Below are 23,079 nucleotides of genomic sequence, written 5' to 3' on the forward strand. Positions count from 1 at the left end.
GGCTCAGGTTTGATTCCAGCCTTGGTTGGCTGTCTGTGAGGAGTTTGCACTTTCTCCCAGTGTCTGTGTGGGTTTTCTGTGGGTGATCCTGCTTTCTTCCATAAACCAAAGATGTGCAGGTCATGTGGATGAGCCATGCTTAATTGCCCATAGAGTTAGGTACATTAGTCAGAGGGAAATGGGTTTGGATGGGTTACTCTTCGGAGGGTCGGTGTGGACTTGTTGGGACAAATGTCCTGTTTCCACACTGAAGCTAATCTCATCTGCGCTACTTTTGTCACTAACGAATGGCAGAGAAGAGTCGACGGGCCGAATGGCCTAACTTCTGCTTTGATGGTCTTGCGGTCTTAGGTTTCTCTGGATCATTTCATTTGGCAATGTGCAGTCCCTGGCTCAATGAGCGGCAGTGTCCACTGAAAGCAAAGTTCATAGGATGGTTGAACTCCTACAATGTGAAACATATTCTTCAGCCCAACACGTCTGCACTGATCTTCCGAAGGAGTAACCTACTCAGATCCATTTTCCTACCCTCCATAAATTGCACACAGACCCCCAAGTGTGAAATTATTCCTGGGTTCCTGGTGCCATGAGGCAGCAGTGCTAACCCTGAGCTACCATGGGGATGTGGTTGTGGGGTGTAAGGGAGGCAATTGCAGTCCAGCAGAAAACAAAAACAGCCCACCTACTCTCCCACTGCACACTGTCAGGAGATTCATTCCTGGGGGGGTAACCCAAGGCAGCGTCACCAGTGGGATCTGATTGCTGCCCCCGCTGGTGCTTCCGCAAGTTGGAGGAAAACATGAACCTATTCCCACACTCGGGCCAGCTGAAGGGCCTCTCCCCGGTGTGAACACACTGGTGTTTCAGTAGGGCGGAGGAATTGCTGAAGGCCTTCCCGCACTCAGGGCAGCAGAATGGCCTCCCCGCCTCCGCCACCGCCATCGTTCCCCCGTGTGGACCAGCTGGTGATTCATCAGTGTGGAGGAGCGTGTCAAGGCCTTCCCACATTCGGGGCAGGAGAACGGCCTCTCCTCGGTGTGGACCCACTGGTGTCTCAGCAGGCGGGAAGAACTGCTGAAGGCCATCTCGCACTTGTTTGGAGAACAGCCTTCCCCGGTGTGGACCAACTCGTGCGTCAGCAGGGCAGAGGAATCACTGAAGGCCTTCCCACATTCAGGGCAGCAGAAGGGCCTCGTCCCCTCTGTGGACCCATTGGTGATTCAGAACCCTTTCAAATTTCACAATATCATTCTGATAGGCGAGAGACCAGAATTGCACACAATATTCCAGAAGTGGTCTAACCAATGTCCTCTACAGCCACAACATAACTTCCCAACTCAAATACTCAGTCAGAGGATTACGAAAGCTTTCAAACCCCACAGAAAACAAACAGGAATGAATGGAGGGACAAACCGAATTTTTGAGAGTCAGCTTGGAAGCATCAATGAGAAATCGGCGGACTGGGTTTATTGGGGACCCGTTCTCCTTAAATGCACTATATACGTATTTCTCTTCTCTCCTTCGTAGTTTCTCTGTGCTGCGGTGTGTAGTGGCTCGTTGAAATAATGTCCTGATACAGCTTCGTTTGTGGGTGTTGGGATGATTGCTTCTGTGGTTAAGTATTTGGTTTGTGTGTGTTGTTTTTCTGTCGATGCTAGTTTGAAGTTCCCCATTGACTGTTCGCTCTACTGTGACATCTAGGTATGGCGCTTTGTTGTTGTTCTCCTCCTCTTCAAACCAGGAGCCCCCTTCAGGCCAGAGTCTCACTACTTGGAACACCAATATACAGACTCGTCAAAGGCATCCACTGAAGACGAAAACACCAAGTCGAAGATTCACGCCACTCCAGTTATTCCATCCAAGAATTCCTGAACACCAAAGACACTAAGATAGAAGAGGATGGAATAATGCTGTCCTTTGACATAACAACCCTGTTCACATTCATTAACATCAACGTGGCCAAAGAAAACTGAAGACACTACTCGACGAATCGAAGACACAAACACAGCACCAACTTCATCAGCAAAGATAGCACTGTTAACCTCGTGGAACTGTGCATTACCACCCACTTCATATTCAGTAACAAGCCCTCCAAACAAATCAACGAAACACCCATGAAACCACCAGTGTCAGGATTCCTAGCAGAAGCAATAATGCAGAGACTCGAACAAACAGCCCTTCCAACGATCCAACCCAAACTTTGGGTCCGCTACAGCGATGACACTTTTGTCATCAGAAAATGAAACAAATTAGAGGAAACCTACAACACCATCAATAATCTCCTTACTGGCATAAAATTCACAAAAGAGGAGAACAACAACAAAGTGCCATTTCTAGATGTCACAGTAGAGCGAATAGTCAATGGTAAATTCAAAACAGCCTCTACAGGAAAACAACGCACGCAAACCAAGAACTTAACGACAGAAGCAATCACCCCTACACATACAAACACATCTGAATCAGGACACTATTTCAACGAGCCACTACACACTGCAGCATCCAGGAACTACGAAGATCAATAAATAACTGTGCAGCGCTTTTAAGAAGAACGGGCAACCTATAAACCCCATGAGAATTGCTTTCCTGACCGGGAATCGAGCCCAGGCCGCAGCGGAGAAAGCGCCGAATCCTAACCACTAGACCACCAGGGAGAGGCTGAGGGGGCTGACAGTTCGACTGAAAATTTCTTCCCTGCTCGGAAATTAAATCCGTGCCATGGTCGTGAGAAGGCTTTCACCTGTGCATCCACCAATGTCATTTCTTGTATCCATTGCTCCTGATGCGGTCTCCTCTACATTGGGGAGACTGGCGACTCCTCGCAGAGTCAAGTCACAGAGCTTGAGGGAACATCACCAGGACACCCACACCAATCAACCCCATCGCCCTATGGAACAACATTTCAACCCCCCTCCAACTCTGCCGAGGACATGCAGGTCCTGGGCCTCCTCCATCGCCGCTCCCTCCCCACGCGATGCCTGGGGGATGAACGCCTCATCTTCCGCCTCGGATAAATTCAATCCCAGGCCATCAATGCGGACTTCACCAGTTTCCTCATTACCCCTACCTCCACCTTACCTCAGTTCCAACCTTGCAGCTCAGCTCTGTCCTCATGACCTATCCTACCTGCCAATCTCCCTTCCCACCTATCCGCTCCACCCTCTTCTCTGACCTGTCACCTCCATCCCCACCCCCATTCACCTATTGTACTCTTTGCTACCTTCGGCCCAGCAACCCCCAATTTATCTCTCTATCCTGGAGGCGTGCTGCCTTTATTCCGGATGAAGGGCTTTTGCCAGAAACGGCGATTTTCCTGCTCCTCGGAAGCTGTCTGACCTGCTGTGCTTTTCCAGCACCACTTTGATCTAAACTCTGGTTTCCAGCATCTGCAGTCCTCACTTTTGCCGAACCAATAAACCCAGTGTACCGATTTCACATCAACAAACTGACACATAAGAGACACAACGTCTGCAGAAACCCTAGCCACATTACTTTACATTAAAGACATCTGTGAAATGGTGTCCAGACAACTCAACCCTCTCAGCATCATGGTAGCCCACAAACCTACCAACACACTTGAACAGCGGCTAATGAACCTGAAATACCCGATAAAAACAACCAGCAAACGAATGTTATTAACAAAATACCATACAAGGAAATATATACCTGAACTCTGCCGCACAGTTCTCTGTGGCAAGAAATGCTGGAATGCGATAAGGAAGATTTTTTTCAGCCAAAACGAATCGGCACTGACTGGACAGCCATTTAAAATCAACGCTGTCAGCCCACGATGGAAGATCCGAAGGGATGAACAGTTTTCTTATTTCCTGAAGATTTACAAAGCTGAGACTGGGTTTTGGTGTTTGTTCCCTTTCCACTCCCAGGAGCCGCAGTGGTTGGGACTGTGAGTTGGGGAAAGTGGGGAAAGTGAAATGTGCGCATGAGCAGCTTCTCCTCCTCTGACAGCGCTGTGACGTGACTCTGATGTTCTCAGGGACACTTACTGACGCGAGACAGTGAAAAGAGTCTCGTTCCTGCAGATCAGGAATTCAAACCTTATGCCAGCTTCAGGACAATGAGAAAGAATAATTGGGGTGTGTGAAGAAGCTGTGAGCTGCATTTCAAACAGGTCATCCATTGCGCCCCTGGCACTGAGCGTACCTGTCCCCGCCATGCTGCAGAGTTCTGACGTTAACACGGACATGCGCAGCAATGGGAACATTCACAATGTGAACAGCCAAAGATAATCACCGTCGTTGCTTCCCTTCCATAGTCCCAACTTTGTGAAGCAGTATCTTTCACTGGCAAATAAAACACATTAATCCTCAGGTGCCTGCTTCATTTCGATCACGACTTCATGCCCCTCACTGTTCTCGTCTCATTTCCAAATGCTTGGCTCATATCCTCAAAAGCAGCTCTGTGGTAATCTGCTTATTCCACCCTGTCAGGCAGTGGGTTGCAGATTCCCGACCAGTCCCAATGTGATTGAAATATTTCAACTCCTCCACTGATTTGCATCTTTAAAAAAAACCGTCTTAGCAATCTCCCTTTCTTTCTGACGGTAGTTCTCAACTGTAGTCGGCAGGGTTCACACCTGCGTGGGGAAACCGCAATGGTTTTGATGTCCATCGCATTCACCACTCGGCCCACCAATACAGAACCACACTGACAGCTTCATTTCCCAGGTCTCTCTGCCTGTGGAGCTGTGAAAGAGTGAATCATTGCAGAGTTTGTTTGAATCCAATCACTTCACAGGTTTCGAAAGGGTTAAATATCTGCAAATGGCGAGTCTGGGTGTTTCATCCCGAAAGATGACATGGACATTCAGTTAAAAACAAAACCGGAAATTGCAGGAGCAACTCAGCAGGTCAGGCAGCATTTGTGGAAAGAGAATCAGAGAAAACCTTTTTGAGAACTCTTTTTGTTTCCTTATCCAGGTACAGCCAAACCTGCTGAGTTTCTCCAGCAGTTTCTCTTTCTGTCTCGGACTGTCAGAATCCACAGTCTTTTACGTTAGAAATTCAGTCAATTCAGAAACCCCTCTGTGCTTCCTCAGTGGAGAAGATTTCCGTTCGAGAAACATTTTCCTGACACCATTAAAAACGCGCAGCCAAGAAAGCGGTAAAAGCGAGAATAGCAAGCACTCCGTCTCTGGGTGGTCTCGAACCACCAACCTTTCGGTTAACAGCCGAACGCGCTGACCAATTGCGCCACAGGGACAGACCCGAAAACCGCATGCACAGTCTCTTTGAGAAAGCTGCTATTCAATTCATAATTCAACATGACCCGCCCAGAATTACCATTGTCTTCTGTCAGTTTTACTTATCCATAATAAAGCCTTGGACATTCGTAGTGGAGACATGGGGACAGTCTGATCCCACCATCTGCAGGCACATCCATGTCACGAGGAACTAGCCCTTTTACACCGGGGACATCGCCCTCCGAGCCTTTCAGTGTATTGCCTCTTCCCGTATTTTCTCATTGGTCCCGAGTCGAGAAGAGGTTTAAATTCCTGATGTGCAGAGAATTCTTTCAATGTCTCAGATCAGTTCATGTCCCGAGAATATCAGAGTCAATCTCCCGGCCTCTTAAACAAGGGGACGGTGTCTGGACTGTCTCTGCTCAGTCGGACAGTTCATTCCTTCATTCTCCTCTAATTCCACTTCCCAAAGAGTTTCTAAAGACTCACAAAGCTGGAGACTGGGATTTCTGTTTTACTTCCTGAACATTTTTCCACCTGCCAACCGACAATATTTTGCCAAAACCTCTTCCCCATTCTACATTGAACATATTCAAGGCTAAGTTAATCTGAGTTTTGAACGATAAAGATGTGGATGGTTATGGGAGAGGTAAGAAAATGGGTTTAAGACCAGTACAGGCCAGTCCTAGAGTCAGACAGCACTGAACAGACCCTTCATCCAACCAGTCCATGCTGAGTATGATCTCAAACTAAACTCGTCCCACCTACCAGTGTTTGGCCCATAAACCTTCGAACCTCTCGTATTCATGTACTTATCCAAATGTCTTTTAAACGTTGTAACTGTATATGCATAAAATCATGAGGGGCATAGATAGGATAAATAGACAAAGTCTTTTCCCTGGGGTGGGGGAGTCCAGAACGAGAGGGCATGGGTTGAGCGTTAGAGGGGAAAGATACAAAAGAGATCTAAGGGGTAACTTTTTCACGCAGAGGATGGTACGTTTATTGAATGAACTGCCAGAGTAAGTGGTGACTTTTGAAATACCGCACTCAGTTCTGGTTTCCCTGCTGTCGGAAAGGTGTTGTGTAACTTGAAAGGGCTAGGAAAAGATTTAGGAGGTTGTTGCCAGAGTTCGAGGGTTTGAGCTACAGGGAGAGGCTGAATAGGCTGGGGCTGTATTCCCTGGAGCGTCTGTGACCATTCGAAGTTTATAAGGGGCATGCATAGGATGAATACCAGAGATCTTTTCCCCAGGATATGGGAGTCCGAAAGTCGTGAGTTTCAGTTTGAGGTGAGGGTGGAAGACTTTAAAGGGACCTGAGGGGCAGCATTTTCATGCAGAGGGTGATGTGTGCATGGAACGAGCTGCCAAAGATAATGGTGGAGGCTAGTTCAATTACAATATTGAAAGGCATCTGGATGGGTATATGAATAGGAAGGCTTGAGAGGGTTATGGGCCAAATGCTGGCAAATGGGACGAGATTAATTTTGGATCTCTGGTTGGCACGGACGAGTTGGACGAAGGGTCTATTTCCGTGCTGCATGACTCTAATGATCTTTGGTGAAAGCAGAAGTGTCGTTGTGAAGAGTGGACATTCAGAAGCAGCTTTCAAAGATGTTTTGCCCTTACGAGGAGCAGAAATCTTCCATTTGTGAGACAGAAGCTGGGTGAGTGAGTACATCCAGGATTTTGTTAGAAAGTGGAAATTCATTGCACTGTGGGGATGAAGTGTTTTAAGTTTTACCGGCAGTAAGTACAGTGTGCTGAGCAGGGAGCCTAGTGAAGGGTTAGAAGCCTTACAATTTTTAGTACTGCAGGTATTGCATTGTTTCTTCAGCATTGTAAAGGTTACTTGCAGCAGCAGCAGGTGTGGGCTGTATTCACTAGAAATGATTAAGTATTTCGATAACACACATACAAGAGGGCAGGGTGTGGCTTGTCTTTTGATTTGTAGAAGACGGGACATTCTGGGTGCTGTGATCTGGGGCAAACATAACTGCAGTATATCATTGAATCCCAACAGTGTGGAAGCAGGCCATTCAGGCCATCAAGTACACACTGAGCCCTCCAAACACACACCACCCCAGATACACCTCCCAACCACTCCACCATCACCACCCCATCACGTCTTTTCTGCTGGTGGGTGAGACTTGGCTGCAAGATTAGGGGGTAGTAGAATTCGGACAGAGATGAGGAGGAGCTGCTTGTCCCAGAGGGCGGTACATCTATGGAATTCTGTGCTCAAGGAAGCAGTAGAGGCAGCTTCATTAAGACACTGTTGGATGGGTTTTTGCGTGGTAGGGGAATTAAGGGTAGTTGGGATAATGCAAGTAGGAGGAGCTGAGATGATTGATAGGTCAGCCATGATTTTAATGAATGGCGGAGCAGGGTCGATGGGCCAAATGGCCTACTCCTTCTATTACTTTGAAACTATAACCCTGCGTTTCCCATGGCTAACCCACCTAACCTGCACATCCCTGGACACTGGGCAATTTAGCATGGCCAATCCAAATCAAGGCCAGTGAGCAATGTATTGATGTGGAAACCAAACACCAGAGAATGATTGAAAGGGACAAGGAGAACAAATGTGCTAGCAATCAAAACTGGATTCTAACCATCACAAAAAAATAAAACTAAAAGCTCAGTATGTGAATGTGTGCTGCATTGTAACCAAAGCGAATTAATTGACTGCACACGTTGAAGAGATTAATTATGATCTGAGACTCCTTACAGAGATATGGCTTCAGAATGTCAAGGATTGGATCCGGAATATCGAGGGGATACGTGGCATTCAAGTCGAGTGGGAAGCTCCGTAAAGGTAGAGGGTGGGCACTGCTAATCAAAGCACTGATAACATGGTAGTCTGGTGTCAGCTCGGATTTCAGGTCATGATTTCTCTGTCCTCTGGTCTCCCTGTTCACACAGAGTTAGATGTTGTTTGTCCTCAGCTCTGTTTGATTTCTGCTGAAGCTTTGACCCCCTTAAACACCTTCTGGAGCAATAAAATATTCTGAGCCTCCTGGAAATGACACCTTATCTATACCTCTCCTGATTTTAAAAATCTCTATAAAGTTCTCTCTCAACCTGCTCGGCTCCGTTGGAAAAATGTCCCAGCTTCGTCTTAACTCAAACCCTCCATTCCAGCAACATGCTGGTAAAGTATGGAATAGGGAATTGTATCAAATCACATAAATGTTCTGTTTGAAACAATCTGGCTGTGTTCTTGTCTGAGATATTGAGAGTCCCTGGTGTAAGTAATTACGAATGCAATTATTTTGGTCACAGATTTGAACAACCATTTTGTAGCAAAAGGGTCTACTCTGATAAGGAGGTAGTGGTCATTTCTAGGGTAAGTGAACAGTTTGTAGATCAGGGAGATGAAGTTCCAGACACTTGGGAAGGGCAAGATAAATATGATATGATATAACTATGATAAATAAGACAAAGAACTGTGGATGCTGGAAAACTGAAACAAAAACTGACAACACTGGAAAAACTCAGCAGGACTGGAAGCATATGTGGAGAGAAAGCGGGGTTAAAGTTTCGAGTCCAACAACTCCTCTTCAGGATTCTGAAATAGTTTGTGAGAACCCCTTAAGACATCTGCCAAGCTTTAAGACCATAATATACAGGAGCAGGATGAGGCCATTTGGCCCATCGAGTCTGCTCCACCAGTCGATCATGGCTGATATGTTTCTCCATCCCATTCTGCTGCCCTCTCCTCATACCTCTTGACCCCTTCCTAATCAAGAACCTATCTCGGTCTTAAATGCTCTCAATGACTTGGCATCCTCAACCCTTCACCTAGTGGAAACATCATCTCCACATCCACACTATCCAGTCATCGTGTAGCACAGCGCTGCCTGACCCACTGTGATCTCCAGCATTTGTTGTTTTCAGGAAGGATTCCAGCATCTACAACAATGCGCTTCTAAATTTTGTAACCAGTTGGTTAGCTCTCCCTGGATCCCGTGAGATTTAACCTTACTCAACGATCCACTGTGTGGTACAATTAACAAAGTTCCCAATCCCCACCTCTTTTTGTGCACATAGGTCGCACGATGGATCAGTAGTTAGCACTGCTGTATTACCGCACCAAGGAGTCGCGTTCGATTCCAGCCTTGGGGCGACTGTCTGTGTGGAGTTTGCCTATTCTCCCGGCTGTGTCTGCGTGGGTTTCCTCCGGGTGCTCTGTTTTCCTCCCAAAATCTAACAATGTGCAGTTTCGGCTGAAGTGGCCATACTAAATGGGCCCACAGTTTACAGTAAATGTCGAGTAATGGGATAGGGGAATGTGTCTGCATGGGTTACACTTTGGATGGTCAGTGTGGACTTGTTGGGCTGAATGGCGTGTTCCACATTGTAGGAATTCTACGTGGCATTCCCCCAACTCCAGAGTCTCAGCACTCTTGGCTTTTCCCTGGACAGTGTTGGGGAGGGAAACAATGTTTTACACGGGAGGAAGGTTCAGTGAGTGTGAACCCAAAAGTAAACGCAGTGTTTTCCCCGGTATACCAGAGGCTGAGGGGATGACCTTGCAGACATTTATAGAGTCATGAGAAGTATGGATAGGGTAAATAGACAAGGTCATTTCCCTGGGATGGCAGAAGTCCCGAAAAGAAGTGTAATATGTTTGGGGTGAGGGAGGCAAGTGTAAGGAATGATCTGCCGGAGGATGTGGTGGATGTAGGTCCAATTATAACATTCAAAAGGCATCTGGATGGGTATATGAATAGGAAGTTTGAGTGGGGTGAGAATAGAGGGGTGAGAGGGGGTGGGATGGTGGAAAAAGAAAAGAATGTTCTGCGGAAAGTAGAATTGCTTGTTTGGAATTTCTAACCTGGACTGACAGTGATGATTTTGGTGATCTCTTTTTACAGATTATTTGAAGATCTGAAGACGGAAGGTTCAATATCAATAGATGAAGGGCTTTGCCTGAAACATTGACTCTGCTGCTCCTCGGATGCTGCCTGATCTGCTGTGATTTTCCAGCATTGCACTTTGACTCTCGAGCATTTGCAATCCTCAATTTCACGTCAATGTCTGACAGTCACTATTCTGTCTGGTGTCGATGCCAATGCCTTGATATCTCATTTCCCCCATCTCCCCACTTCCACCTCCCCAGATGTTAACCATTTCGTGTCTGGTTGTTTCTCAAGAAGCTGCATTGAAGGTTCATCCTGAATTGACACTTTTTTTGCTTCCCAAAATCAGACTTACTCACTCCTAGATGTCGTGAAAGATACTAACTTTCAGGTGGATGTATCCAAAATTCAAAGATGTCTGTCTTGATGTTTTCACTTTTCGGTCTCTGGAAGATCCTGAATCAGTACCATCGGGAGAATTAGTTTGAGCGGAGTGAGAATAGAGGGGTGAGAGGGGGTGGGATGGTGCTTTCAATTTTGTGGAAAAAGAAAAGAATGTTCTCATGTCTGGGAATTGATTGCCATGCAGGAAACTCCAGTTCTGAACAAACAAAGTACCGGCCTCAAAACGTCAGCTCTGTTTACCTTTCCACAGATGCTGCTCGACCTGTTGGCGTTCTGCAGTATTCTCTGTGTTTATTCGGCACAAGTGCTGCTTTTCATTCAAGAACTTCAATCCCTGTCCTCTGGTAACTGACTCTGGTCAGTGGCAATTGATTCTTCTGATCATTAATCTGCCCATTCCCACCGCTTCTTCTCCCATCATTACCAACAGCCCCAGGAAATCTCCAGTTAACCTTCTTTACTCCAAAGCGAACATTCGCAACCTTGGGAATGTCTCCCCAAAATGGAAATTCCTCATCCCTGGACATGATGCAAGGCGTACAATTGGGAAAATATTTTGGCAAAATATTGTCAGTTAGGAAATGGAAAAATGTTCATGAAGCAAAACAGAAATCCCAGTCTCCAGCTTTGTGAATCTTTAGAAACTGTTTGGGAAGCGGATTTAGAGGAGAATGAAAGATGAACTGTCCGACTGAGCAGAGACAGTGCAGACACCGTCCCCTTGTTGAAGAGGCCGGGAGATTGACTCTGATATTCTCGGGTCATGAACTGATCTGAGACATTGAAAGAATTGCCGTTCCTGCACATCAGGAATTCAAACCCCTTCTCGCCTCCGAGCCAATGAGAGAACTCGGGAACAGGCAAAACACGGAAAGGCTCGAAGGGCGACGGCCCCGGAGTAAGAAAGCTAGGTCCGAGTGACATGGATGTGTCTGAAGACTGTCCCCGGTATCTCCACAATGAATGTCCCAGGCTTTATTATGGAAAAGCAAAACTAATAGACGACAATTGTAATTCTAGGCGGAATAGGATGAATTATGAATTCGCTAATAGCCTCCCCTAAGCGATGATGCGGCCAGCGCCAGCGCCGTCGCCTGTCTCTGTGGCGCAATTGGTCAGCGCGTTCGGCTGTTAACTGAAAGGTTGGTGGTTCGAGCCCACCCACGGGCGGCGTGTTTGTTGCTCTCCTTCCAGCTGCGAAGTTTCTGGTTTTTAATGGGATCAGGAAAATGTTCCCCAAACGGAAATCTTCTCCACTGAGGGAGCACAAAGGGGTTTCATAATTTATTTAATCTCTAACGTAAAGGACTGCGGATGCTGAGAGTCCATGACAAAAAGAGAAACTGCTGGAGAAAACGGAATTCTGAAATGTTGACTCTGATTCTCTTTCCACAGATATTGCCTGACCTGTTCAGTTCCTCCTGCAATTTCTAGTTTTCTTTTTAACTGAAAGTTTATTTCATCTTTCGTGATGAAACAACCAGACTCGCCATGTGCAGATATGTAACCCTTTCGAAACCTGTGAAGTGATTGTATTCAAACAAACACAGCAATAACTCAGTCTTTCTCAGCTCCACAGGCAGGGAGACCTGGGAAATGAAGCTGTCAGTGTGGTTCTGTATTCGTGGGTCGAGTGGTTAATACGATGGATTTCAGATCGATTGCGGTTTCCCCACGCAGGTGTGAACCTTGCCGACTACAGTTGAGAAATGTCGTCAAAAAGAAAGGAAGACTGTTCCCCGGTTTCTTCTTTAAGATTCACATCAGTGGAGGGGTTGGAAATCTGCAACCCATTGCCTGTCAGGGTGGAACAATCAGATATCCACAGGGTTACTTTTGAGGCTATGAGCCAAGTGTTTGGAAATGAGACGAGAACAGTGAGGGGCGTGAAGTCGTGATCAAAATGAAGCAGGCACCTGAGGACGAATGTGTTTTATTTGCCAGTGAAAGATACTGCTTCACCAAGTTGGGACAATGGAAGGGAAGCAGTGACGGTGATTATCTTTGGCTGTTCCTCTTGTGAATGTTCCCATTGCTGCGCATGTCCGTGTTAACGTCAGAACTCTGCAGCATGGTGGCGTCAGGTACGCACAGGGCCGGGGCGCAATGGATGACGCATCTGACTCCACCTACCTCTTTGAAATGCAGCTCACAGCTTCTTCACACACTCCAATTAATCTTTCTCATTGTCCTGAAGCCGCCCTACGGTTTGAATTCCTGATCTGCAGGAACGAGACTCTTTTCACTGTCTCGCGTCAGTAAGTGTCCCTGAGAACATCAGAGTCACATCACAGCGCTGTCAGAGGAGGGGAAGCTGAAATCGACCCACACGCTGCTCATGGACATATTTCACTTTCTCCAACTCACCTCCCCAACCACTGCGGCTCCTGGGAGTGGAAAGGGAACAAACACCAAAACCCAGTCTCAGCTTTGTAAATCTTCAGGAAATAAGAAATCTGTTCATCCCGTTGGATCTTCCATCCTGGCCTGGCAGCGTAGATTTTAAATGGCTGTCCAGTCAGTGCCGATTCGTTTTGGCTGAAAAAAATCTTCCTTATCTCATCCCAGCATTTCTTGCCACAGAGAACTGTGCGGCAGGGTTCATGTATATATTTCCTTGTATGGTATTTTGTAAATAACATTCGTTTGCGGGTTGTTTGTATAGGCTATTCCAGGTTCATTAGCCGCTGTGTAAGTGTGTTGGTAGGTTTGTGGGCTACCATGATGCTGAGAGCGTTGGGTTGTCTGGACATCATTTCCCAGATGTCTTTTATGTAAAGTAATGTGGCTAGGGTTTCTGCACACGTTGTGTCTGCTTGTGTCAGTTTGTTGATGTGAAATCGACACACTGGGTTTATTGGGTAGGCAAAAGTGCGGATTGCAGATGCTGGAAACCAGAGTTTAGATCAGAGTGGTGCTGGAAAAGCACAGCAGGTCAGACAGCTTCCGAGGAGCAGGAAAATCGACTTTTCGGGCAAAAGCCCTTCATCAGGAATGGAAGCAGGACGCCTCCAGGGCGGAGAGATAAATTGGGGGGTGGGGGTGTGCTGGGCCGAAGGTAGCAAAGAGTACAATAGGTGAATGGGGGTGAGGATGGAGGTGACATGTCAGAGAGGAGGGTGGAGCGGATAGGTGGGAAGGGAGATTGGCAGGTAGGACAGGTCATGAGGATAGCACTGTGCTGGAAGTTTGGAACTGAAGGAAGGTGTGGGGAGGGGAAATGAGGAAACTGGTGAAGTCTACATTAATGTTCTGGGTTTGAATTTATCCGAGGCGGAAGATGGAGCGTTCTTCCTCCAGGCATCGGGAGGGGAGGGAGCGGCGATGGAGGAGGCCCAGGACCTGCATGTCCTCGGCAGAGTGGGAGGGGGTGTTGAAATGTTGGGCCAGAGGGCGATGGGGTTGATTGTTGCGGGTGTCCTGGAAATATCCCCTCAAGCGCCGTGACTGGACTCTGCGAGGAGTCTCCAGCCTCCCCAATGTAGAGGAGACCGCATCGGGAGCAATGGATACAAGAAATGACATTGTTGGATGCACAGGTGAAAGCTTGCTGACGACCGCGACCCAGGTTCGATTTCCGGGCAGGGAATTAATTTTTAGGAGAGCTGACAAGCGGAATCCGCATCTCCCTGGTGGTCTAGTGGTTAGGATTTGGCGCTCTCACCGCCGCGGCCCGGGTTCGATTCCCGGTCAGGGAAACCATTTTCAGGGGTGCAGGCTACCCATTCTTCTTAAATGCGCTGTGTAATTATTTACAGTCGTTCCTGGGTGCTGCAGTGTGTCGTGGCTCGTTGAAATCGTGTCCTGATTCAGATTTGTTTGTATGTGGAGGGATGATTGCTTCTGTAGTTCAGTAGTTGGTTCGTGTGCGTTGTTTTCCTGAAGACGCTGTTTTGAATTTACCATTGACGGTTCGCTCTACTGTGACATCTAGAAATGGCACTTTGTTGTTGTTCTCCTCTTTTGTGAATTTTATGTCAGCGAGGATATTGTTGATGGTGTTGTAGGTTTCCTCTAATTTGTTTCATTTTTTGATGACAAAAGTGTCATCACTGTAGTGGACCCAAAGTTTGGGTGGATCGTTGGAAGGGCTGTTTGTTCGAGTCTCTGCATTATTGCTTCTGCTCGGAATCCTGATACTGGTGGTTTCATGGGTATTTCGTTGATTTGTTTGGAGGGCTTGTTACTGAATATGAAGTGGGTGGTAAGACACAGTTCTACGAGGTTGACAGTGCTATCTTTGCTGATGAAGTTGGTGCTGTGTTTGTGTCTCTGGTTCTTCGAGTAGTGTCTTCAGTTTTGTTTGGCCAAGTTGATGTTAATGGATGTGAACAGGGCTGTTATGTCAAAGGACAGCATTATTCCATCCTCTTCTATCTTAGTGTCTTTGGTGTTCAGGAATTCTTGGATGGAGTAAATGGAGTGGCGTGAATCTTCGACTTGGTGTTTTCAGTGGAGGCCTTTGACTCGTCTGCATATTGGTGTTCCAAATGGTGAGGCTTTGGGGCTGAGGGGGGCTCCTGGTTTGAAGAGGAGAACAACAACAAAGTCCCATTCTTAGATGTCACAGTAGAGCGAACAGTCAATGGGGAACTTCAAACTAGCATCTACAGAAAAATAACACACACAAACCAAATTCTTAACCACAGAAACAATCATCCCAACACCCACAAGCGTTGCTGCATCAGGACATTATTTCAACGAGCCACTACACACTGCAGCACAGAGAAACTACGAAGAGCAGAAGAGGAATACGTATATAGTGTATTTAAGGAGAACGGGTACCCAATAAACCCAGTCCGCCGATTTCTCATTGATGCTTCCAAGCTGACTCTCAAAAATTCGGTTTGTCCCTCCATTCTTTCCTGTTTGTTTTTGCGGGTTTTGAAAGCTTTCCCAATCCTCTGACTGAGTATTGGAGTTGGGAAGTTATGTTGTGGCTGTACAGAACATTGGTTAGACCAGTTTTGGAATATTGTGTGCAATTCTGGTCTCCTATCAGAAGGATACTGTGAAATTTGAAAGGGTTCTGAAGCACCAGTGGGTCCACAGAGGGGAAGAGGCCCTTCTGCTGCCCTGAGTGTGGGAAGGCCTTCAGTGATTCCTCTGCTTGCTGCCGCAACAGTTGGTCCACACCGGGGAAGGCTGTTCTCCGGCCCCAAGTGCGAGATGGCCTTCAGCAGTTCTTCCCACCTGCTGAGACACCAATGGGTCCACACTGAGGAGAGGCCGTTCTTCTGCCCCGAGTGTAGGAAGGGCTTTGCTCTTTCCTCCGACCTGCTGGCCCATTGGTGAGTCCACATGGGGGAGTAGTCGTTCAGTTGCCCTAAGTGCAGGAAGTCCTTCAGCAATTCCTCAGCCTTGCTGAGGCACCAGTCCGTCCACACCGGGGAGAAGCCGTTCTCCTGCCCCGAGTGTGGGAAGGGCTTTATCCGCTCCTCCACACTGCGGAAGCATCAGCTGGTCCACACGGGGGCGGGGGGGGGGGGGGGGGTGAAGCCATTCTGCTGACCTGAGTGCGGGAAGGCCTTCAGCAATTCCTCCACCCTGCTGAAACACCTGTGTGTCCTTCAGCAGTGGGAGGCCCTTCAGCTGGCCCGAGTGTGGGAAGAGGTTCATGTTTGCTTGCAACTTGCGGAAGCACCAGCGGGGGCACTGCTGCTCATTGAGCCAGGGACTGCACATTGCCAATGAAATGATCCAAATAAACCTCAGACCGCAAGACCATCAGAGCAGAAGTTAGGCCATTGGGCACGTCGAGTCTACTCTGCCATTCGTTAGAGACAAAATTAGTGCAGATGAGATTAGCGACAGGAAACAGGCCATTTGTCCCAACAAGTCCACACAAACCCTCCGAAGAGTAACCCATCCACACCCATTTCCCTCTAACTAATGTACCTAACTCTATGGGCAATTAAGCATGGCCAATCAACATGACCTGCACATCTTTGGTTTATGTAAGAAGACAGGATCACCCAGAGAAAACCCATGCAGACACTGGGAGATTGTGCAAACTCCTCACAGACAGCTATCCAAGGCTGGAGTCAAACCTGGGTCCCGTGCGCTGTGAGGCTGCAGTGGTAACCACTGAGCCACTACATATTGCAACCCGAAGTTGCAAGCAGGAGGTTGGGAGAATACAACCTCAGAATGTGGAGTAGTCAGCGTTTTGGGTATTAACCCTTCTTCAGGACTGAAACGTTAACTTCTCCATGAGAAACGATTTATGGGAATGATGCTGGGGGATGTAGGGTTTGAGCTCCAGGGAGAGGCTGAATAGGCTGGAGCTGTTTTACCTGGAGCATCGGAGGCAGAGGAGTGACCTAATAGAGGTTACAAAATCATGAGGGGCATGGACAGGGTAATAGACAAGGTCTTTTCTCAGGGGTGGGGGAGTCCAGAACTAGAGGGCATAGGTTTAGGGTGAGAGGCGAAATATATTAAAGGGACAACGTCTTCATGCAGGGGGTGGTACATATATGAAATGAGCTGCCAGAATATATGGGTCAGGTGCTGTCAAATGGGACTAGATTAATTTAGGATATCAGGTCAGCATGGACAAGTTGGACCGAAGGGTCTGTTTCCATGCTGTACGTGTCTTTGACTACTGGTCCTGATGTAATTTTAAAATAGGGTCCAAGTAACTTTGAATAGTTCAATCTTATTGAGCTCACTTCCTGAAAAGTTTCAAATCAATCATCTGAGCGATACTGTTTAAACATGCTAAGTTGGACAAAGTATCCCATCAAGTTCAACACAAACCCAGAGTTGAAGTCAGAACACCAAGGGGACCAAAACTGATCACAATATTCCAGGTGCAACCTCATCAACGTCCTGTATAACTACAACATAACTTGCCAACATCTATACTCAATTCCCTAATTGATGAAGGCCAGTGTGCTGAAATCTTTCTTCACTGCCTTGTGTACCGATGTTGTCAGAGATATAGGACCTACTTTAAACTGATCCACAATCCAGCTACTGGGAGCCCAGAAGCAGAGTAGTGCTGCGTGAGTGTGCTGGGCACATAACCCAGAGGTCGATGGGTAAAAACCATGTGATGCTATTGCCCAATGTCTTCGTAAGCTGCTTTCATTTACAATGGTGCTCTGTTCTGTATCTTGCCTTTGCATCTGCTTCCCAAAGCTTCTTCAGTGGAGGAGTGGCAGCTGGAGCCCAGGAGTTCAACGGCCCGCCGGAGCTTGAGGAAGGTCCAAGCTCCAAGAAGCGGGGGGTAAGGCTGGAGGCTGGATTTGCTCAAGGCTTGTATTTTTAACTCATTTAATGGTTCCTACTGTATGGGGCTATGGTTTACATTAAAACCGGAGGATCATATCAGTGTGTTTATAGTTAGCAGCGGTAGTTGGTAAAATACACTCCCTGGAGGAGCACCTTCTATGATGCTGCATTTCTTGCTTTATGCCCTTCCCCCATTTCTTATCTCCCAGCTTGGTTTTATGTTTTTTTGGTTAAATTTAATTTCATATTATTCAGACTGGGTATTGACTGTGTGCTATTAATTTGCTTCTTCGAATATTGAAAGTAAAAATTAATGGTGCAATTTCATTTCTGATGTCAGAGTTTGACATTGAATGTGCAGATGTGAATACCAGTAAGTTGTGAAAATACATCAAGAACTTGTGGTTTTTAACAAAAAGAGCAGTTCACTGATATTCATGGCATTGTCTCATTTGGGAGTGATGATTCAAATCTGACCAACAAACCGTTTCATGCAGTCACCCAATTTAGTTAAAATTTTCTTTAATTTAATTAAAGAAAAGAGCTCTGGCAGGCTAAGATTTATGCAATCTATTTATAAGATTATGTCCATTGCTTGCAATATGGTCTCATCCACATTGGGGAAACTGGACGCCAACTCGCGGAACGTTTCAGGGAACAGCTCTGGGACACTAAAACTAAACGACCGACGCCCTGTGGCTGAACGCTTTAACTCGCCCTCCCATTCCGCCAAGTACATGCAAGTCCTGGGCCGCCTCCACTGCCAAACTCTTGCTACCCGACGCTTGTAAGAAAAACACCTCACCTTCTGACTTGGGACCCTCCAACCACATGGTATCAATGTAGATTTCATCAGTTTCCTCATTTCCTCTCCCCCACCTTGTCCCAGAACCAACCTTCCAATTCGACACCAACCTCTTGACCTGTCATACCTGTCCACCTTGCTTCTCACCTATCTGCTCCACCCTCATCTCTGACCTATTACCATCAATCCCTACCTCCATCTACCTATTGCATTCCCAGCTGCCATTCATCCAGCCCCACTTCCTTCCCATTTACCTCTCAGCCCCCTTGGGCCACCCTTTATTCCTGATGAAGAGCTTATGCTCTAAACCAAGACTGTGATGAAACAACATTCTCAACAATTAGGAAATAGCTCCCAAGTCAGATTTCATTTCCTCTTCTGTTTCCCAGTTCTTTCAGAAATAAGATGTGTCTTTTTCTTCCACTAGAAAGTGATCTTCCACTTTGCGCTGTCTGAAGTGTTATGCCACATTATTACTTCAGCCACCTTTTAAGAATCCTTTCAACCTGTTTTTCTAACAATTGTGGAGGTGACCAAAAGCAAACATTACACTCCTCCTGAATGTCCCATTTCTCCTCCTATGAGCTATTTTGTCATGTTGTCTGTGTTACAAGCAGCCGAGTGCACTTGGTTTCTGAATTGAAATTTGGCCATTGAAGTGATCAGAATTACTATATATCGATGGATAGCTATGTTTGCACTAACTGTAATTATCCACCAATACGATGTCGTTTGTTCCAACAAAACTGGAAACAATGCTTTGTGATTATATTGCAGTCGGATGTAGAAAATCATCCCAGCGATCTTCACGTTATTATAGTTTACTGTGGCCATACAGCATTGCGAGGCAGTTTGATGTGACTAAAACTTGGATGGAAAGAATGTAGATTGATGAGAAGTCAAAATGGCAGTGTCTCTGGCCACAATTGATCTGTCTGGCTTGATTATATGAGTGGTGGCTGTTCAAGAGCAACTTCCACTCCATCACTTCAACCAGCAAGAGGAGATAAGTGTGAACACAACATTCCAACTGTGACATATACGCATTGCTTCGATGTTATTGATCAAAATCCTGGAACTCGCTCCTGAACCTTTATTATAGACCACATCATATTTGTGAAGTAATTTAAGAGGCAGCTCACCACCACTTTTTCAAGGACAGTTTGGGAAGACTTGCTGGCAGAGCCAATGATATGCACATGATATTGAAAACAGTCTAATCGCATGGATAGATGATTGGCTAACCAATGATACAGAAGGGATAAGGGGCATGCTCAGGATCGCAACTTATAACTAGCAACGTTCCACAGGGATCAGTGCTGGGGCACAAAATTATTTACTATATTTATATGAATTACTTGGATAAGTAAAGTGAATGTACTATTGCCAGGACTGCAGTCGAGACAGTTGATTAGAATGCAGGTGGTGAGGATGACATGAACTCTTCATCCAAGTTCAGTGAGTAATCGGGAAGGCAAAAGGGAGATTGGCCTTTCAATGGAATATAAAAGTAGGGAGGTTATAGTGAACTTCCGCCTGGAGGTTTTGATTGAAAGTGCAGTGAAGATTCAACCAGCTGACAGCGGATCTGAATCACATGTAGATCAGACCAGGTTTGGACAGCAGGAAACCAGATAAGTTTTTACAACAAACCACAACGATTTCATCATTTGACTCTTAATTCCAGATTTATATTGAATTCAGATTCCACCATCTGCCGTGGCAGGTTTTGAACCCAAGTCCCGTGAACATTACCTGGGTGAATGGTCTGGTGACAATAAAGTGGCCATCGCCTCCCCTGAACACATTGGCATATTGTGTTCAGAGGTAACAAAGGAGCAAGAGGTTTCAGCAGCTGCTAAGTTGTTGATATTACACAAGGGAACATCAGCACTCTCAGTAATGGCACAAACTGAAGTCAGTGTCCTGTATCAGAGGTAAAGGCTCGGGATCCACAAGAAATAGGAACAGCAATACGCCATTCAGCCTCTTGAGCCTGCTCCTCCATTCAGTAGGATCGTGGCTGATCTGGCATTCTCCACATCCACTTTCCTGCCCTTTTCCTGTAACTGTTCATCCCCCGACTGATCACGAATCTATCGATCCTAGTTTTAAATGTGACAAGAAGGATGTCAACAGAGTTACTGGGGTTGGGGGAGGGGCGGGGGGTGCTCAGGTCGAACTTGGGGACTAAAACAATGGCTTCACACTTCACAATATTTAACTAAGGGAATGTTTATGGTTATCCAATGCTGGAAATTGGGCAGGCATTCAGATGAAATTATTGATAAATTATGAATGACAGAGGAGTCGGGAGAGAAGTGGTGTTCAGGCACAGTTGGATATCATCAGTATAGATGCCAACACCAGCAGCTACGGTTAAATAAATAAGAACGGAAGACGCTAAAAGCAGACCCTCCCAGAGGATACAGCGATGTTGGAGAGGGTCAGTACTGTCATTAACCCTGATCAAGGCTGTCCGCAGGTCGACGAGGGAATGTTCATCCCTGTCACCGTTACAAAGGATGTCAAATATGACCTTGATAAGAACTGTTTCAGGGGTAGAAACCAGACTCGAGGGCTTTAAACACAGAATTCTGGAAAAGATGGGAATGGCTAATTCAATAATGTTACATCCAAACCAACACTTCCATTGGTGCGATAATTATAGAAGTGTTCTGGTTTTTATTTAGATGATTCTCAGCAATACTGAGTAAGAAGCAACAAAATTAACACAAGAAATATTGCAATTGCTACAATATGCCTGCTCCCAATAGGAGACCATCTGGTGTTCACTTAACTGTCCGCAAGGCGCAATATTGGAAAGGAATTATCCAGTTCATAGCTATAAGAGGGGAGACACAGACTGCTTGATACAAAGGGCGGGAGTAGGCCACTCGGCCCTACGAGCCTGCTGCAACATTCAATAAGATCATGGCTGATCTGAATACAACCTCAGCTCTACATTCCACCACATCCCCGACAATCTGTCACCCACTTGGTTCGCAAGAACCTATCTACCTCTGCCTTAAAGATTTTGAATTCACTGCCTTTTGAGGAAGACACACAACCATGAGAAAGAAAAAAAATCATCCTCATTTTTGTCTTCTACTTTTAAAATATGACCCTCTATTTTCAGATATTAAGATAGGGATACAAGCTGCATTCAAATAATACCTGTGGTACAGTTAACTATCTTAAAGTGCTTCACGTGAACAAAATGAGAATTCCTTTAAAAATCACAAGAGTGGAGCACAGATTAGGACAGGTGACCAAAGACTTGGTCAAAGGGGCAGGTTTAGGGCAATCTTTTAAACAGGTTCAATTTCCCAAACATCTGAGGACAAAGACGTAAAGAGCAAACACAAAATAGCAAAAGATGGGAAACAACAGTGTGGACATAATGTCACAGGATGAGTCATCCAGGGAACATGAGTTCAAATCCCACCACAGCAAGAGGTGAGATGTGAATAATTCAAATCATAAATGGTGAACACAAAATTAGTCTCAGTATGGTATCGATGGGACTGACGTCAATTGTCATAAAAGCCCATGTTCACCAATGTCCTTTCAGGAGGGAAACTGCCATGTTTACCTGGTCTGGCTTCCATGTGACTCCAGACACACAGCAATGTGGTTGACTCTTAAATTGCCCTATGAATTGGCATAAGCAAGACACCTTGCACTTAGGGATGGATAACAAACATCAACCTTGTGAAAGTGTCAGAACAGAAAGTGCTGGAGAAACTCAGCCAGTCTGGCAACACCGGTGGAGAGAGAGAGAAAGAAACAGAGTCAAGATCCTGGCATGCGTCCAGAACAGTTGTGAAGAAGGGTCACAACACTTGAAATGCTAACTCTGCTTCTCTCTCCACTTGTGCTTCCAGTCCTATTGAGTTTCTCCAGCAATTGGTGCATTTTTGTGTTTCAGATCTCCAGCATTGCAGTTCTTCATTACACTGACTTAGGGAAGCTTAAATCCGATAAAAGAATAAAACAGAAGGGCTGGAATTACTCAGCAAGTCTGGCAGCAGCTATGGAGATAAAAACAGTTAGTTCTTCGGGTCATTGAATGATCTTACATCGGGGACAAACTTTTGGCAAGCTGCAAGAGTAAAAGGCACTGGTGTAACTTCAACATCTGGGAGAACTCTCTCAGCCATGGAGGTCAGACTGACTCAGCATTCTGGTCCTGCTCATTACCTGTTAACTTCTCCATTTGTTGTTCTTGTTATATTTCTACATGGTTGACACATTCCTATGTTTTAAAATGATATTCCAAACTGACAGGAATTTTCCATGTAAGTAATCATACATTAGAGGGTTTGGAACGTGAATGTAACTTTTAAACAAAAAGTATTTATTCATGCATGGGGTGTGGGCATCGCTGGCAATGTTTGCATTTATACCTTAACCACCCTGTGGTTGGTTGGAAAAGTGAATGAAGGTGTCTGAGATTGTCTTGATTAGCACAGCAATCTCAAAGATGGGTGTGCTCAGGTAGAAGTACCCTCCACTCCCACAGCAAGTCTGCATTCACTTCAATTACAGATGCCATCTCACACT

The 23,079-nt window shown here is 46.1% G+C and overlaps 2 non-coding genes across 2 annotated transcripts; one reads left to right on the plus strand and one right to left on the minus strand.

Annotated features, from left to right (window-relative positions):
• Nucleotides 1-5,143: 5,143 nt before the first annotated feature.
• trnan-guu (transfer RNA asparagine (anticodon GUU)) lies at nucleotides 5,144-5,217 on the minus strand. The gene has a single exon. It is a non-coding gene; the product is annotated as a tRNA-Asn (tRNA).
• Nucleotides 5,218-14,095: 8,878 nt separating this feature from the next.
• Nucleotides 14,096-14,167, plus strand: trnae-cuc (transfer RNA glutamic acid (anticodon CUC)). Its single transcript has one exon. It is a non-coding gene; the product is annotated as a tRNA-Glu (tRNA).
• Nucleotides 14,168-23,079: the final 8,912 nt, after the last annotated feature.

Source organism: Chiloscyllium plagiosum, unplaced genomic scaffold (assembly GCF_037043375.1).
Source record: "Chiloscyllium plagiosum isolate Xiang-an unplaced genomic scaffold, Cpla_swu_hap1 HiC_scaffold_27, whole genome shotgun sequence".
Lineage (NCBI taxonomy): Eukaryota > Metazoa > Chordata > Chondrichthyes > Orectolobiformes > Hemiscylliidae > Chiloscyllium > Chiloscyllium plagiosum.